The 17,655-nt window shown below is 40.1% G+C and overlaps 1 pseudogene; it reads right to left on the bottom strand.

Annotated features, from left to right (window-relative positions):
• Positions 1–2,272: 2,272 nt before the first annotated feature.
• Positions 2,273–3,505, bottom strand: LOC129013277 (large ribosomal subunit protein uL3-like; annotated as a pseudogene).
• Positions 3,506–17,655: the final 14,150 nt, after the last annotated feature.

Below are 17,655 nucleotides of genomic sequence, written 5' to 3'. Positions count from 1 at the left end.
GCCCACCTCTTTTCTACATATTTTTCTCCCTATTGCTGTATGCTTGGAATATTTGAAATATAGACACCTAAGCTTCTTGCCATGTGCCACACCCCCAAATCATATCTGAGACTGGTCTTCAAATCTTCAGATCCTATTTTTCTGCACCGGCACCTACTAATACCTCCAACTTGGCCTCTCTGTTGAGAATCATTGGAGTCCAAAGTGCCTTCAAACTCTGGAGCTAGACTCCCTTCTGCCTTCTTCAGACCCCCTAATAATTGAAATAATCTCTTAATAACCTGAAATCTCCTATTTGGGTTGATATGCATTTCCTGTGATGTTGAGTTAATTTTTTTTCTTATTTTGACAATCTCCCTCTAGTTTTAGGCTGACATTATCTGGGAATAAAGGAGATTTTGGTCTCTGAAGCTTTTCATCTTCCTGTTTTGTGGAAGAGAAAAAGAGACTAAGTAAGAGTTTTGATTCCTGAAGAGGCTGAAAATGCCAAAATACACTAATAGCTATTTTCAAAATATTTAAGTCTAATTGTTCAACCTAAGTCAGAAGAAGAAAGTTGCTGGAAAGATCTCTGCCAGATATCGGCCATATTAAGGGATAAATGTGAAGCAGAGATAGGATGGTAATGGATGCAATAATGCATTTATTTAGAATTGAATAGCAGTAAAAATAATAATTATAATAACAAATGTTTCACTAAATAAAACAGAGTAAAACAATACAGAAAAAAAAAGACTACCAATTCAGTAATAGCAGAAAACAATTTTGTGCTCAATCTCACCTTTAAGGAAGAAACAGACACTCTGAGAAAATGAAGGCATCAATAAAGTTTCAAAATAAATGCACTGACACTAATGTCCTGAAGTTATTACACACTCAAAAATTAAAAACACTCCAAAATACAAGCTTTCTTTCTTGACAATGGCATTCTTTCAACTTCAGAATCTAGGAGTTTGCCTTGATTCTTTACCCTTTGTCTTCCGGTGGATAGCAGAAACTTCACAATACCTATTGAAAGAAACAATCCCTCTTTCCAATCTTGCAAAACCCACTTCCTTTTTTTTAGAAAACATGCCATGTGGCTGCACACCTTCGTACGTATGCCTCTTCCACCAGGCTTGTCAGGCCCTTGCACTTCCAAAGATAGTATCTGTCCTCCTCTTCACCTCTCCAGAATCCCCCACTTCTCCAACCCTAATTCAGGTTCTATCCCTTGCAAGAAGGTTTCTATGACCACTCCAGGCAGCGGTAGTTTCTTCCTTCTCCGAGCTCCTATTGCATCAACAGAGAATACTCCCTAGTTCAGCACATACTTACCTTTGTAATAGTGTGTAGTTTTTCTCCCTCCCCAGTTGTAAGCTCCTTGAAGATGAGAAAGATATCCCAACTTCCTTCCTTCTTTCCTTCAACAAATTTGTATCTAGTACCTACTCTGTACCAATGAGAGCCTTCCTAGAGTTCTCCTACAGCACTTAGCAGCATTGCAGCCTGGAGTAGGCATGAAGTACATGCATGTATTGTTTGAAGACATTTATTAAGCAGCTCTCTATCACCCTGGATGATTCACCTTAACTCATCTGCTCTTTCCTCCCAACATATATTTAACCCATTCTTTTTAACCGAAGATCAAATCTTTAGTACCATCACCAAGCCTACTGTGTTCTTTCTGATAGAGGGAAGCAGATAGATTTATGCCAGGCCAGCAAAAGCCTGTTTATGAAACTTGTTTCTGTTCTTAGTTCCACTTTACTTCCTTTGTACCGTTGCTCAAGACACTTAACTTCTTATGCCATCATAATGTCCCCTTCTGTAAAATAGGGACAATAATATATGCTGTGCCACCCCCAACACTCCCCAGGGTGAGGGTTAATGAGATAATGGCTGTAAAACACCTTAAGCTCTTCCAAGGAAGGTGCCATAGTGTGGAAAAAAGTAAAGGGTTATTATGTAACTAATCACATTCAAAATACAGGTTGCAAATGGACCTGTGGAGTTTTGAAACAAAGCCTCAGAGAGACAGGCTAATGCTTCACTTGCCCTGCAGGACCAGGCAGCATTTCTGGAACTTTCTCTTACATAAGTTAACTTTAGAAAATACATTTTAATTTGTTTTTTAAAGGGGGTGGTGATTTATGCCTGCAAAACAAAGATGAACTCACAGCAACAATGCAGGTCCCTGCTGTTTGAGGAGATACTGCCTTTGTTTTTTTGTTGTTCTTGTTTTTATTTTTGTTTTCCAGTGGAAAATAACTTTTATTGAGACCTTACCAGCTGCAAAATCTGTTCCTGGCATTAAGCTCTTTCTTCCTTCGCAATTTGGTCTTTCTTGAGTGGTCCCATGAATGCTTTCTTCTCCTCCGTGGTCTGGAAGCAGCCATGGCCAAACTTGCAGGTGGTGTCAGTGAACTTAAGGTCAGTCTTCTCCAGAGTCCGCTGTTTGGTGTGCACCAGCAAGGACTTGCAGGGAGGGTGAGCACTCGCTTCTTGGTTCCTACCACACAGCCCTTCAGCAAGACAAAGTCATTGGTCACTTCACCATAGTGGCCAAAGACACCCAGAGGGTTGATGCTCTTGTCAGAAAGGTCATAGTCAGTGGAGGCATTGTTCTTGATCAGTTTGTCATCCTTGATAAGGTAGCCCTGGCCAATCTTATAGATCTTCTTATTGATCTCAGTGTGGTGACGGTAGCCTTTCTGCCAAGTGTGTGCCACAGAGAAGGCCACACGGACAAGATGCCATGCCCCAATACATGACACCTTGTGCGGGCCTTGGTGGGTCTTGAGGGGCAGCTTCTTGGTGTGCCAACGACTGGTGACCCCTTTGTAGCCTTTGCCCTTTGTCATTCTGATGACGTCGATCATCTCATCCTGCCCAAACACATGGTTCACAGGTAACTGCTGCTCAAACCTCTCGTAGGCCCAGTCCACCTTCTTGGCCATGGTGTCTCCATTCACCTGGACCTCCATCAGGTGGGCCTTCTTCTGGCACAGAGGACGCAGTGCATCTGGGTGTGGGCAATGACGTGGATTACTTGGCAGTACTTCTTTATGCTGCTGAAGTCCTTCTGCAGCTGCTTCTTGCCATTCTCATCCTGCCATTTCTTGCAGTACTTGGTAAAGGCCTTCTTCTTAGATTTGTGACAGTTCTTATAGAAGCGCCTCTTGCACTCATCACTGATGTGCTCAGCGAAGACGGTCTTGAAGGTCCGGAGGCCTTGAGGGGTTTCCACATAGCCCACAATGCCCACAACCATCATGGGTGGTGTCTCTACAATGGTCACAGCCTCTACCACCTCCTTCTTATTCACCTTGGATCCTGGCCTGTCAACTTCCTGCACGATGTGAGTCATGCCAGCCTTGTATCCCAGGAAGCCTGTGAGGCAGACCAGCTTGGAAGGGTCAACCTTAGGGAGGCTCTTCACCTTCCCACAATGCCCGCTGCTGCACTTCTGGGGCAGGAAGCTGAGGGACCCATGTCTGGGAGCGGAGAACTTTCTGTGAGACATCATGCAGTCAAATCCCACTGGTAGAGCGAGATACTGCCTTTGAATTTACATACAAGCCAAAAGAAAGTAAACTCTAGCTTGGCAGAGCCCATCTCTCCAGCTTAGAATACCTTCTGGCCTGGAAGCTCTGTGAGGGCAGGAAATGATTTCTTGTTCACAATTATATTGCCATCACTGCAAATAATGCCTGGAATGTAGTAGAGTAGAGCTCAACAAATATTTTATGTTCTCTGTATTACATGAATGAGTCTGGCTTTATTGCATGAATGAACCCATGGAAGGAGAGAAGGAGCTAAAATTTGGGCACTGGTAAGGCCAACACTCTCTTATTTGAAGAAGGTGCTCAGGGGTTATATCACTCACTGGGCTGGCTGTGTAACAGTCACATTTTGTGGGCACTGCCACTGGCTGCTCAAGCCCAAAGGGGTAGGAGGGTACAGGACCAAAGGTCATTTTAATCCCACATTCTAATGGAATGTGCAACTTTGGATGTGCCAGGTATAAGTAGGAAACATGCAAGGAACTTGAACATAGAGTTAATGTGTGGAGTTAGATATTATTGATCCTCCAATATTCTTGTAAAAATTTTGGTCCTGGATGCTGCCAAAGAAATCTGATTAGCCTAAATACATGTGGAGTTAGAGTAACCCATGGGAGGAAAGGAATAGGATTCAGTCTGACCTTTTTCTCCCCACCAGAGGTTCAAAGGTAGTATGATAGATCTGATAAACCAAGTGGCTACGACTGAGGCCACGTTGCAAGAACAGAGGTGCACCTAAGAGGAAGCTCCCCACGTGAGAGGAGTTAGCGGGGGCTGAGGATCACTCTCAACCCCAGGGCTTGGGTCATTAGAGTCAAGCTGGTTCCAGATACAGTGCGCAGTGGGTACTAGTGTGCCCAAATCACACTAATGTAGCACTGGTCATACAGTTTTTAAAATAAATCCGGATGCTTATAATGCAAAACAACAAACGTGCTAAACAGTGATTTGGCATCTAAGAAGCCTTAATGCAGAGAAATGTTCTAGTCCTTTCAGGCTGCTCTAACAAAATACCAGAAACTGGGTGGTTTATAAACAACAGAAATGTATTCCTCACAGTTCTGGAGGTGGGAAATCCAAGATCCAGGCACCTGCTTATTTGATGTCTGATGAAGGTCTGCTGTTTGGTTCACAGACAGCTGTCTTTTTGCTGTGTCCCCACTTGGCCAAAGGCACAGGGAGCTCTCTGTGTCTCTTTTATAAGGGCATTAATCCCATTCGTGAGTGCTCCCCCGTCATGACCTAATCACTTCCGTAAGGCCCCGTCTCCAAATGCCATCAACCTGGAGATTGGGTTTCAACATATGAATTTGGGGAGGGCACAAACATTCAGTCTACAGTAGGAAACAAGGAGAAAAGGAACATCTTCCCCTTCAAGGGATGAAACTGCTTGGCCTCAATGATTCAGTGGAGGCCTCTGTGGGAGCCAGCAGTTGTGGAGAGAGTAAGACGAGGCCACCAGGCCAGGCACGGTGGCTCATGTCTGTAATCCCAGCACTTTGGGAGGCCGAGGTGGGTGGATCACCTGAGGTTGGGAGTTGGAGACCAGCCTGACCTACATGGAGAAACCCCATCTCTACAAAAAATACAAAATTAGCCAGGCATGGTGGTGAGCACCTGTAATCCCAGCTACTCGAGAGGCTGAGGCAGGAGAATCGCTTGAACCCAGCAGGCAGAGGTTGCGGTGGGCCAAGATCACGCCATTGTACTACAGCCTGGGCAACAAGAGCAAAGCTCTATCTCAAAAAAAAAAAAAAAAAAGAGTGGAGGCCACCAAGGATCTACAGGATAATGTCACCATTATTACATATGTGGCAAGAAAACCCAAAGGAAGGGACAGAGGGAAGGAGGAAGCAAAGAAGAGAGGAAGGAAAGAAGACAGGAAGGAAAATAGGTAGATCTGGCTTCAAAAAACTATAAAAAATGCCAAAGACAAGGCTTTCATTCAAAAGTGACAGCCTGGTCCACCCTGTAGTGGGGAGCAAAGTGCAAGTGCAGATTAAAAGCAGAAATGGATGTTTCCCTAATGTGGCAAAAAGGCCTTGACCTATAATACCAGATTGTCAACAAAAATCCTCAGAATATATGTGTGTAAGACAGGGTGAGAGAGGTTTTCCCACTTCAGCTATTCAGGTCCTGTGCCTTCTCATCACTCCCTAGAGGCAGTTGGGAAAGAAGGAACAAAAAGCACCAAAGTACATACATCCCAATGCCCAAGTTAATTTTACAAGAGAAAAGTCTAACAAAGCCCAAGTAAATAAGAAAAATGAAAAGAATCTACCCAGGAAATTTAGGGGCAGATCACAGGCCAGAATATAAAACATTCCTGGGTTAAAAAGAGAAAAAAGTTATGTGACCTATGCAATGATTATTATTTAGGAAGGAAGGAAGGAAGGAAGGCTAAATACATGTAAAGAAGAGGCACATTCAAAAGAGAATGAGAATCAGTAGAAAATTTGATGAAACAAATGGCTGACACTTTAATATAATTAAAGAGAACACAGGCTCTATGAAAGATGACATCAAACATAAAAAGACAAGAAAATAATGAAATCTAAAGGAAGCTGGCAGAGGTAAAGGAGAAAATAATTTCATTGCAGAAATAATAAATGATTTAGGCTGGGCATGATGACTCACACCTGTAATCGCAACACTTCGGGAGGCCTAAGTGGGGGAGGATTGCTTGAGTCCAGGAGTTTGAGGCCAGCCTGGGCAAATAGTGGGACCTGGTATCTACGAAAAATCTTAAAACAAAAATTAACCTGGTGTGGTGTTGGATGCCTATAGTCCAAGCTACGCAGGAGGCTTAGGTGGGAGGATCACTTGAGCCCAGGAGGTTGAGGCTGCAGTGAGCCATAATCCTGTTGCTCCACCCCAACCCAGGTGACACAGTGAGAACCTGTCTCAAAAAATATATAATAATAATAATAAATTATTTAGAAACATCAAGCAAAATTGCAGAAAACTGAGTTTGTGATTTTGTTGATAGATGAGAAAATCACACAGAATGAAGAGGAAAGGGGAAAAATTGAAAAGAAGTTACAAAGAAGTTAGTAGGTATGGAAAGTAGCCAACCTAGTTACAAAATATAGATAATTGCTCTTCCTAAAGTCGAGGAAAAAAATATTCGGATATAGCAGATAGAAATTTCTGATATCAGAGAAAAGCGGAATTTTTCGGATTAAATTAATTAATATATCATAATTAATCCAAGGCATATTTCCTGCTGAAATTACTAAACTTCAAGGACAGAAAAATAATTCTTCTAACACCCAGACAGATGAAACAAATCAAAGAAGGGAAATACCAGGCTGGCTTCGGACCACTCCATAGCAACAGTTGAGGCCACAGGACAGGGGAGTAATGACTGACAAATTTTGAGTGGAAAATCATGCAGCCCAGAGAAGTTGTTGTCCAACATGTAAAGATAACAACAAAATTCTCAAATATGTAAAGATTCAAGAGATGTACTACCTATAACTTCTTCCTTAAAAAAATTATTTGATAATATAATCTACCCAATTAAAAAATAATTCAAAATTAACTTGGAGATGGAAAAGCTTTGTCCTAAGGACCCCTTATGTGTCCTAAATAAATGTAAACACACTGAATGAAGTCTAAATAGTGATGCTTATTACACCTAGGTAATTATCAAATATAAAGTCAATCTTTAAAACCTTCAAATCAAAGCTAAATAATATTTTAGAAATAATAACAGATTCAATGTCCTATAGCTATTAACAAAAACAGAAAGCTAAAGAGAAAGATAATCTAAAAATATATAAAGCGGCTGGGCGCAATGGCTCACACCTGTAATCCAAGCACTTTGGGAAGCCAAAGCAGGAGGATCGCCAGGAGTTCGAGACCAGCGTGGGGAAAAAAAGCAAGGCCCTGTCTTAACAAAAAATTTAAAAATTTGCTGGGCATGGTGGCGTCTGCCTGTAGTCCCAGCTACTCGGGAGTCTGAGGTGGGAGGATTGCCTGAGCTCAGGAGTTCCAGGCTGCGATGAGCTGTGAATGTACCACTGCACCCCTGCCTGGGAGACAGAGTGAGACCCTGCCTCTAAAAAGAAAAAGAAAAAAAAAAAAGATGTAAACTGAGCAAATTTCCTCATCTTCAACAAAGGACTAATAGAAATTTTAATTTTTTAAATTGATAATTGAGAAATATAGACATACATATATTATTACAAGTTGTAAAATTCACTGCTAATAGAATAAAAAACAATGTCTACATTCAATAACATAAAGCTGGCAGGGCTGGTTGGAGGAGGGCTAAAGGGGTGGAAACACTGATTACTTACAGTAGGAGATCTTTTATCCAGAATTCCAAGGACTTAACCTGTTCAGATTAATGACAGTATACATATGTACCTTCCAAAAGAGCTGGGTAATCAAAGAACAAATTTCAGTATATAAATGTAGTGTGTAATAAAGGAAATAAGTCAAGTTAAGAAATAAATAGTCTTTAAAAATGTATATACTTTGAATATCTCTTTTTATTATAAATAATATATCATGCCAAAGAATTGAATATTAAATTGCTTGTCATAGTTTTGCATCAGTTTAAAACATCAGGCTTACCTATAAAAGCTAGCATTGTGCACTATAAACATAATAAATGTGTTTTACTCAATTCCTTTGTGAAATGCACCCACATTTCCTTAAAGATGTAGGGAAGGAGATAGGAATATAATGCAAGCATATAAATATATAAAAGTTACATTCACCAAGAAATTCTGGTTGATCTTCATATAGTGGCAAAAATCACTCATTATCAGGATATGTTGTAACAACTTTTGCAAACCAGAAGAGAACGGATGAAGTAACAAGCTCTCTTGGAAAGAGGTATCTGCTTGCCCTTGCTAGTCATTTTTTTTTCTCAAATTTCTTTCTCAGAATGTACCTACAGAGCATTTTCTGCTTAGTAACAAATCACCATTTTTAAATAAAATGTATGAAACTTTTTACAACATGGAACAACTAGAAACTATTTCTCATTCATCATAACCTTTTTATCTTGCCTACATTGTTTGAGTTGCACCACCGTAAGAGTTAGACTGGTAGAATAGTTTTGATTTTTAAATGTTTAGACTTCTAAATAAACAATCTCTACTCTTACAAAGACAGTAGTAGCAAAGAAGGTGGAAAGTATTAAACTCATAAAATATGTAATACAAAGACTGACATAAGGTCAGACATATGCTATAACAATAAATGTAAATGATATGAACACCCAAATAAACTTAAAAGAAAGCAAACCCCAACTTTATGTAAAATATTAAACAATTCTTATCATCTATGCTAACATCAAAATCTGAGTAAAATGGACCATTTCCTAAGTCAATATAAGTCTACAAAACTAGATTTCTTTTTTTATTTTGAAATGGAGTCTTGCACTTTTACCCAGCCTGGAGTGCAATGGTGTGATCTTGGCTCACTGCAACCTCTGACTCCCGGTTCAAGCGACTCTCCTTGCCTCAGCCTCCCATGTAGCTGGGATTACAGGTGCCCGCCACCACACCTGGCTAATTTTGTTGTATTTTTAGTAAAGACGGGGTTTCACCATGTTGGCCAGGCTGGTCTCGAACTCCTGACCTTGTGATCCACCCACCTTGGCCCCCAAAGTGCTGGGATTACAGGCGTGAGCCACCGTGCCCGGCCCTCTTTTTTTTTTTTTTTTTTTTTTTTAACTAATAGAAAACCTATCTAGCCACCACAAACTGGTCAAGGAAGTACTACTCAAAGGCCAGGACCAAATGGCTTTCCATGGACGGAAATAATTAAATCATTTAATTATATCAGAGTTGAAGGAAATAATTCTTCTTACAAAGGCAGTACAACAGTGATGCCAGAGGTTTGCCACAATGGCACAGAAACAAACAAACAAAAACTACAGGCTAATCTGACTAATGAATAAGATTAGAAAATACCAAATGGGGGTAATTCCAGACTTCTGAGGAGTTTCATAATATAACTAATAATATAAAATTTGTTAAGAGATTTTACCATGTAAATAGATCAGAGAATTTGAACCACAGGATGATTTCAATATTTGCAAACAAAAATAAAAAATCTTAACTTTTTAAAAGGTATAACTATAGTGGTAATAGAATAAAACTTTGTAAGCCATATTTTAAAAACATATATTTATCTGTGTATCACAAACTAATAGCCAGTACAGCACTTAATGGTGAAAAACTAGAAGTAGTCTCATTAAAGTCAGGAACAAGACAAGAGTACTTGTTATCACCACAGTTATTTAATGATTGTTCTGGAAGTGCTCACCAATGTAATTAGATGAGAGAATGAGATAAGAAGCATAAATATTGGGTAGGAAGAGGCAGAAGTGTCATTATTTGCAGATTATAAAGATTATAGTTTTTAAAAACCCAAGTGAATCAACTGAAAAACTATTAGAAATTTAAGAGAATTTAGTAGATTATCTGGTTAAAATATGAACACAAGTAATAACTTTCTCATTTGCCTAGAAAAACTAGTTAGTAAATTTAAACTTATGAAGTAGTTTCCTATTCACGCACACAAAAATAAAAACCAGAAATGTGTCTGCTTTACATTAAGGAAGTTATAAAACCCTACAGCAAGCACATCATCCCCTTTAGGGGGCAAGGTCGTTCATACCTGTAATCCCAGCTACTTGAGAGGCTGTGGTGGGAGGACCGCTTGAGCCCAGCCCAGGAGTTTGAGACCAGCCTGGGCAACATAGAGAGGTCCTATCCCAAAAACAAACAAACAAACAAAACATACAGAGGACACTAATAAGTGTGAAAAGAAAAACTTAAAATGTCATTACAGACTAAACTATAGGCCAGGCACAGTGGCTCATGCCTATAACCCTAGCACTTTGGGAGGCTGAGGCAGGCAGATCACTTGAGGTCAGGAGTTCAAGATCAGCCTGGCCAACATGGCAAAACCCCATCTTTACTAAAAATACAAAAATTAGCCAGGCATAGTGATAGGCACCTGTAATCCCAGCTACTTGGAAGGCTGAGGTGGGACAATTGCTTGAATCTGGGAGGCAGAGGTTGCACTGAGCAGAGATCATGCCACTGCACTCCAGCCTAGGCTACAAGAGAACCTATCTCAAAAAAAAGAAAAGAAAAGGAAAGAAAAGAAAGAAAAACAGCAAAACTCACTAAACTAATAATACAAAAACAAATTCCTGGCTGGGCACGGTGGCTCACACTTGTAATCCCAGCACTTTGGGAGGTGCAAGGCAGGCCCAGGAGTTCAAGACTAGCTTGGGTAACATAGTGAGGCCCCCATCTTGGAAAATAAATAAGTAAATAAAACAAAAACAAATTCCTAATAGGCCTTTTTGAGAAATGTGACAAAAATGATTCTAAAGTTTATTTGTAGAATTAGCATGTGAGAATAACCGAAGCAGAGTTGAGAAATAAGAATATTAGAAAATTAATTTTATTAAAAATATGTATCTATATTATAAATTTATAATATATAAATTGAATCTAAATTGGTAATTTTAATGAATTTTTAATTAGGAATTAGAAGTGTGATCACGGTCCAGCAATAGATCAAAGTAACAGAGCCCAAAATCCAGAAATAAATCCAAATTTACAAGGAAACTCACTATATGAGAAGGATGATCTCTTCCTGAATGGCAAAAAGATGAATCATTTTATAATTATATTGAGGCATCTGGCTCAGGCTAAATACATAGGGGTCATTGTGATAGTTCCCTTTTCCTCCCTAAAAGCCCCTCCATCTATCTGCAAATCCTACTGACTCTGCCTTCAAAACACACTCTGAATCTGATCGCTTCTTTCCACCTGCACAGCAATCAGCTTCTTCACCACCTGTCTGGATTTCTGCAGCTTCCTAATCAATGTCCTGATTTTTCTCTTCCAACAATCTTCTCCACACTACAGTCAGGCTGGTCTTTCAAAAATGTAAATCAACTCATGCCATTCCCCTTCTCAAGGCCTCCCAATAGCATCCCATCTCACTAAAGGAAAACATCCCACCTCCTTACACGTGCATAGACCCTCCCAGCATTCGTGGCCCCTGCCTAGCTCTCTGACCTCATCACTTCCCTCTCTCTCTGCTCTAGACACACCAGCCTTCTAGAAGCTCTTTCTCGCCTCAGATCCTTGGAATTTCTTTTCTCTCTGCCAGAGTGCTTCTCCTAGATCTTCAGATGGCTCACCCTTCACATACTTCATGTTTTCCTGTGAAAATGTCCACTCTGCAGAGGCCACACCTTGCCATCCTATCTAACGTACTACCTTCCTGTCACCCTCTGCTTCATCTTCATTGCTCTATCACTCCCCAGATTGTTCTTTCAGATAGCCTTGTTTATCATCTCTCTCTCCCACTAGATTGTAAGCTCTATGAGGACAGGGACTCCATCTGTTTTGTTCACCAGCATAACCCCAGTGCATAGCACAGTGCTTTGGGACATGGTAGGTGCTTAATTAATATTTGTTGAACAATGAATTGCAGTGGGTATAGAGAAAAGGGGGTGCAATGTGTAGTTAATGAGGAAGTAGAATTAATAGGACTTTGTGACTTATTCAATGGAGGAATGAAGGTAGCCTGAGGGAAGGACCTAAGGATAATTCTAAGTTTCTGGACCAGGGAACTAAAGAAATATTGCATCATTCTTATGTTGGGAAATTGAGGACAAGGTTATTCAGGCTATTTTTCCTATTTATTAATTAGAGAAATGGCTAATTTTTACCAGTTTGGGAAGAATATGACGGGCAAAGCATAGTTTCAGAAAAACTTTTGGCCGGGCGCGGTGGCTCACACCTGTAATCCCAGCACTTTGGGAGGCCAAGGTGAGAGGATCACGAGGTCAGGAGCTGGAGACTAGCCTGGCCAATATGGTGAAACACTATTTCTACTAAAAACACAAAAATTAGGCCAGGTGTGGTGGCTCATGCCTGTAATCCCAAAATTTTTGGAGGCCGAGGTGGGTGGATCATGAGATCAGGAGTTCAAGACCAGCCTGTCCAACATGGTGAAACCCCATCTCTACTAAAAATACAAAAATTAGCCGGGCATGGTGGCGTGTGCCTGTAATCCCAGCTACTTGGGAGGCTGAGGCAGGAGAATTGCTTGAACCCAGGAGGCGGAGGTTGCAGTGAGCCAAGACCACACCACTGCACTCCAGCCTGACAACAGAGCAAGACTCCATCTCAAAAAAAAAAAAAAAAAAAAATTAGCCGGGCATGGTGGCGTGCACCTGTAGTCCCAGATACTCAGGAGGCTGAGACAGGAGAATTGCTTGAACCCAGGAGGCGGGGGTTGCAGTGAGCCGAGATCGAGCCATTGCACTCCAGCCTGGGCGACAGAGTGAAACTCCATTTCATAAAAAAAAAAGAAAAAAAAAAGAAAAACTTTTTCTACTTTCTGTGCAATTTTTCTGTAAACCTAAAACTCCTGCAAAAGACAAAGTGTAATAAAATTTTTAAGAATGGGCCTGTAACATTTACCTCCCAGTGTTGCTAAGGAAGTTAAATAAAATGACACTCAAGAACATGCCTGGAACCTAGGCACTGTTCTCTAGTTTTCCATCAGTCAAATGCCAGTGGCTTAGGCTGTCCCTTCCTTTTCCTCCCAAATCTCTTAATGGGGTTCATTTTCCTACTAGTGCTCACACCTAAAACTGTTCACATTCAATATCTGATCATCGTGATCAGTTTCCCCATAAATCCAGCTGATTTTCAAATGCACATGCCTTAGTTGTTGTTTTTTCCCATTACATCACTCTTTTTTTAATTTTAATTTTGATTTTTTTTAGAGACAAGGTCTCTCTCTGTCACCAAGGCTGGAGTGCAGTGGTACAATCATAGCTCACTTACCCTTGAATTATGGGGCTCAAGCAATCCTCCTACTTCAGCCTCCCAAGTAGTTAGGACTACAAGTATACACCATCATGCCTGCCTAATTTTAAAAAAATTTTAGAAGAGATGGGGGTCTTGCTATGTTGCCCAGGCTGGTCTTGAACTTCTGGCCTCAGTTGATCCCCATGCCTTAGCCTCCCAAAGTGCTGGGATTACACACGTGAGCCACCATGCTGGGCCTCCTTTTCTCTTTCTAACCATGATCATCTCAAGTTATGTGTCCTTGAGGCAGTTGGGGTGCAGGGGGTAGGAAGTGTGGGTCAGATTGTCTGCATTGATATCCCAGTGCTGCCATGTTGCACGGTGAGACTGTTAACCAAGTGATAAATCTTTCTCTGCCTCAGTTTCTTTATCTGTTCATTGGGAGTGATGAAAAATAATGTCTCCTTCACGTGTTTTTTGACAATTAAATGAGATGACACATGTAAAGCACTTAGAACAGGAGCAAGCACATAGTAAAAAATTAACATTATTTTCCTAAATAAGTATTTAAATGTTGAAGCTTTCTTCTTTATTTCTGCAGCTTCCTAATTGATGTCCTGGTTTTTCTTTTCCAACAGTCTTCGTACTTCTCCAGGTTGGTCTCTCAAAAACGTAAATCAACCAATGCCATTTCCCTTCTCAAGGCCTCTTGATAGCATCCCATCACACTGAAGAAAAACGTCACACCTGCTTATAAGTGCATAGACCCTCCTCACATGCCTGGCCCTTGCCTAGCTTTGCCCACAGCTACATCTATGATGTTGGGAAAGAGATGTGTTCTTCCATCCACATCCTGGGTAAACATTGTAATTTTTTCAAGCAGACAGCAAAGATGTTGAGTGTGAGTTTTTCTGCTGGCGTCAGTCAGGTGCATGTTAGATTTGCCCAATGACTAGATCCGCTCTTCGGATAAGATCATTGCCATCACTTAACCAGGTCTGCATTTTCGGCATTTTATTAAGTAATGCAACAGCCTTCTACGTATTGAAAATGTCTTGTATCTGTTGTCTCTTTTTCGGGAAGGGAATAAGGATCTTTCTGATGGAGAGCGGGATTGCTTTTCTCTGTTCCTCTCTCACCTCCATACCTTGTCCACAGCCCCCTGAGCTCCCTGGAGTCCAATAGAACTGCGATCCTCAAAAAGTGAGCTACATGAGAAAATACGTCCTCATTACATTTACATTCAGCACGTCTAGATCAGCAGCTTCATCTGGGACTTAGACCTACAACGTTGGTGATGCAGACAGCCAGATATTTAGTCACATCAAAGCAATTTGCTAATTGCAGATGCCTCCTCTCTGTTTAATGTTTCATGGGTAAGATTAGGTGGTTGATTTAACTGGTTCATAGTGCCTGTTTTATCTCATTAGCTATCTCTAAAGGAAATCAAATCATATTAAATATAGACAGAGGACATTAATTATCTGGAAAACATAATAGTATAACCTGTATATGAGTATGAGAGGAATGATTCAAGTCACTGTTAATTTCCTAGCATTTTAAGTATATGAGAAGTTGTATATATATACATGTTAATCTGCAAGAGTATTCTATATATGAGTTATGCATCTGTGCATGTTAATTACAATATTTGCACTCAACATATAATTATCAATTAAACTATATACATATATTATTTTAGCATAGATGAATAGATAATCATTTATAAGTTAAACTAGGAGTTCCGAAGCTCCAGGTTATTCTCATGAGGTTTTCCGTCTCTTTTATCTTTTGTATGTTTTCAACCATAATTCTAGCAAAACATGCAGATAGCTTTAGCACTGCTCCAACTATCTTTTGCTCTGTTTCTGGCCCAAGCTTTATTTCCATGGACTCTATCTGACCTTTTATTAATACCTGGCATAAGTATGCAATTGAAACATTTTTACCTGAGATTAAAGCAGCATGATCACATTTGAGAGAAAAAATAGTCAAAATTTCCAGAGAAAAAAGAATGCCACCAAATATGTAATATAAAAATCCCCTGTGATATTAGTATCCCCCCAAAAAGTGTTCAGCATAGTGAACCGGGTTCTTGCCTAGGTTTAGCCTCTAATAAGACCTAATGCTTGTATTATTTATACCGCCACCCCACCAGCATATAGATACCACGATAGCCAATAAGGACTCCTTGGGGGACGTTTATCATGTCACTGAGCTCTGAATTCACAGAGCTTTACCAAGCACATCAGCCACTGAGGATTATCAAGGAAGGAATTCTTCGTTTAAATGCTCCCCACTATTTTACATGATAGATTATAGCAATCTTTATATCATATTAATTTTGGAGTTTTTAAATCTCTGAAAATACATGAAGACAAATACAAACAAGGGCGCTATGAGACACTGTTCTCCCTCTATCTGTGTCTCCACTCCTACTACTAAAGCAGTGAGTTCTTTCTACAAACTCTCAGAATCTGATATTCTAGCCCAAGGGCTTGCATGCAGATTCAAGAGAATCACTTGTATTTCTCAGTCTTTATCTTAGCAATGGGCTCAGAACTGCATGGGCATTAGCAATGCCCCGATCCAATTGGACAGATCTTTTCTACTCTGATTCATGTTCTTGCCACAAGGATTAAGAAGCATTGCACAGATATTGATATTTTAAATCAGTTTCTTAACAAGAGAAACTAGTATAAGAGAAATGAGTATAAGTATGTTCTCAGTGCTTATATCTTACAATACATTTTTGTCATGCAACTAACATAGTTCACTTGTAGAGATCAACGTACCTCAGAAACCACTCTTTGATGAGGCCAGGTACGGATCCCTCCGAATATAAAGCAGTATAATGTAATGATGCTCCAATCCACTTAATTACAGAACTTATTAAAGTATAAAATTATAATAGCCACTGAACACTTCTTTCAATCAGAAAAGGTCTACTCCCCAGAGTACAAAGGTAATGGCTATACTATAAAGTTGTCATTTCAATGGAGTTTTACTTTCCACCCAAGGGACAGGGCATTCATCATGAACATCCTCCATGCCAAGCAATCACAGCATCACTGATCACCTTTTGCTCAGGCCCCATATATTGTAACTATTCCAGTTGTGCCATACCTGGCAGAGAAGATTCTGCAGATCCTAACCTCTTGTTGAGAGTAAAATAATTTCTTAAATGCACGATAGCTACATAACTCTCCCAGCCATTTTCTGCACCACGATTTTTCTCATTTTGCTTCCTTTGTGTTCCACTCAAGGTTTTCCTGTGCTGAGACAATCTTTTACATTTTTTTCTTCTTCTGCCTGCATCAAAGTTAGGACTTTGTTAGGGATGCTTTGCTATCGGCATCTGTTACCTCTTTTTCTTAGGGGCTAAGGAGGAGGCTGCTGTGTGGCTGAAAAAGACTCTCATTCAGTTTGGAATTGCCTCCCTTTGCTTTCCTGTCACACTGTCAAGCTCAATCAGAACGCAATGAAAGTGATACAGAGGCGAGGCTTTGCTGGCGAGACTTAGAACAAAGACAGCTCCATAGCCTAGTACAGATTTCACATCCAATTTAACTCTTTGGAAAAGGATTTCAGGAAATACATAGTCAAGAGTTGAAAAAATGGAGTTGGGTCTACTATAAAGGCTAAAAGTATTATCCTGGCTTAGATAAGCTACAAAGATAGGTTGATACTATTTTCTAGCATAAACCACATTAGCTGGCATTACACATTGAGCTTTCTTTACTCGTTAAGTTGCAAGGAGATTTGAGAGGAATTTAGCAGCTACATAAAATGACTCTTTCATGATTCTAGCTTTACCAGTCATTTTAGTTGTACAAGGTGCATGAATAGCAAGGACCTAAATCATGTTGTTTAACAAATCTGGTATTAGAGGGTTAGTCTCAGTTTACTTATTAAGAATTTAGTTGAGTAGAGGATTTTAGGACTCAGTTCTTTGTGTAGATGACAATGAACAGCCAATACTTGTATTTTTGGGGGAAAACATACGTCAGCTACACATGTTTTGAACTGTGCTGTTGGGCCCATAACTAATGTATTGCATTGAATGTATTTTTCTGCAGGAACTAACTGTAAAGAAGAAACTTCATTGAGAGGGACACAGGTCAATGGTGACTTACTTCAGTGGCCTCTACTATTACTTCCTGTCTGAAGCCTAGTTTCTACTTGTTCTCTGTCTCACAAGAGCCTCGGTTTAATTCTCTGAATTTTTCAAACTGAGGTCATGACAAACTTGGTTTAATTCTCTGAGCTTTCAAACTTAGTTCATGATTCCATTTGGA

This window comes from Pongo pygmaeus, chromosome 15 (assembly GCF_028885625.2).
Source record: "Pongo pygmaeus isolate AG05252 chromosome 15, NHGRI_mPonPyg2-v2.0_pri, whole genome shotgun sequence".
Lineage (NCBI taxonomy): Eukaryota > Metazoa > Chordata > Mammalia > Primates > Hominidae > Pongo > Pongo pygmaeus.
Note: the sequence above shows the minus strand (reverse complement) of the source record. Positions and strands in the feature narration are given on the sequence as shown.